We start from the raw sequence: 1,529 nt of genomic DNA, 5'->3' as shown, positions 1-1,529 counted from the left end.
TAATTTTTAAGGAAAATAAAATAACTAACAAGATTCTGTAAATCTTATGACATTTTGCAAATATTTATAAAATATCTTAGAAAAAAAAGATGTAAACATTATTAAAAAAAAAAAAAAAAACCAACTTAAAGCCTAGTTAACATAAAAGTTATTGCTATTGATTTATTTTTTTTAAATGAGCTGTTAAGAAAAGAAGATGTAAATGGATAATTTCAAATCATCACAAAGAAAATATAAATTAGAGTGAAAAAAAGAATACGACTTATTCTTGTTAAGAAACTAATTTGTTGTTGAGCTATTGGATTTAGTTATTGCTCTCATGTTCTTCATCTTAAAAAAAAAAAATAAATAAATAACTCTTGTCCAAGAAATGAGTTGCCTGCGGTAGAAGATTATCCATAAAGGTAATGTAGACTTCACAGGGCACCTCTGTTGGGGTTTAATAGTTCAGGAGAAAAATAATTTGCTTTGGTATTGGTTTTGATATCTGATGGTGAGGGGGGGGGAGAGGAGAACTAATCCCGCAAGTAGGCCTAGTGGTCGTTTTTGCCAAACCCTGGTGGCTTGGAATTGCCGCCACATACTAATCAAGGAGTGTCAAGATTAATTTTTCGGGACCGCTGAGAAATAAATATTAACTGGCCCAGATAAGGTAAAATTCCACTACGTTCCAAACCCGATGCTCTAAGACATACGCCCCAACCCGCACGGCCATCACCTCACTTTTGATTCTTTTTACGTTATCAGCGCCTCCTCTCTCCCCAAAAAATAATGTTATGTTTTAATTGAATTTCATTCAACATATTTCCAATTCCGTTGCTTAATTATTAGGTTGGTAAAAGTTTACCTCAGCTCCCCCCAAATGGCCGAAGCCCATTTTTTCTTGACGAGAGTGTACTGACGGTCCGAAACGAACCCGACTTTGGACGACTTAGGTTAGGTTACGAAATTAAACACCTTTCAAGAGGGAAACTTTCTGTCCTTGCACACTTACTCCTTTCCCCCTTAGTTAAAGGTTAGCGTATAATACACCACAATCTTCGGCATCAGTTGCTATTATTTCTTCTGACTTATAAATATTTTATAATATATACGATTTCTTACTTCTTCTAACTTAAAAATATTTATTATACGTTAGAAGAACTAAATTATAATACTTAGACTCTGTAACCTGAAAATAGATCGGAAGCATTTATTTATATGGTATTATTTTAATAAGAAAAGAAAATCGTTTAATAGTTAATCTGACAATAATAGTAAGGTTCTCTTGAGCTGTAAATTAATAAGAATAAAAAAAATGTTTAATAGTTAGTCTGAATATACTAATAAGGTTCTCTTATTATATAAATTATAACAATAACAAGATTTTTTATAACAATATCGTGAGATACTTAATTTATCTTTTTCCCCCGCATTCTACCCGCACCTGTCAAATAAAAAATTTACAATCAGCGGACTGCCTGACTGTTATATTAATTAAACAAATAGCATATTAGTGCACCTCTAACCATCTTCTCCTGGTATATATA

The 1,529-nt window shown here is 32.0% G+C and overlaps 1 protein-coding gene across 1 annotated transcript in view; it reads left to right on the top strand.

The window, feature by feature from the left end:
- LOC106683925 (inactive dipeptidyl peptidase 10) overlaps positions 1–1,529 on the top strand; it is a gene marked incomplete at its 5' end in the record, with an annotated part of 79,438 nt that overhangs the window by 44,574 nt on the left and 33,335 nt on the right.

The sequence above is a fragment of the Halyomorpha halys genome, unplaced genomic scaffold (genome assembly GCF_000696795.3).
Source record: "Halyomorpha halys isolate HHAL.00 unplaced genomic scaffold, Hhal_1.1 Scaffold529.1, whole genome shotgun sequence".
In the NCBI taxonomy this organism is placed as follows: domain Eukaryota; kingdom Metazoa; phylum Arthropoda; class Insecta; order Hemiptera; family Pentatomidae; genus Halyomorpha; species Halyomorpha halys.
The sequence above is the reverse complement of the archived record's forward strand: the minus strand, read 5'-3'. Positions and strand labels throughout refer to the sequence as shown.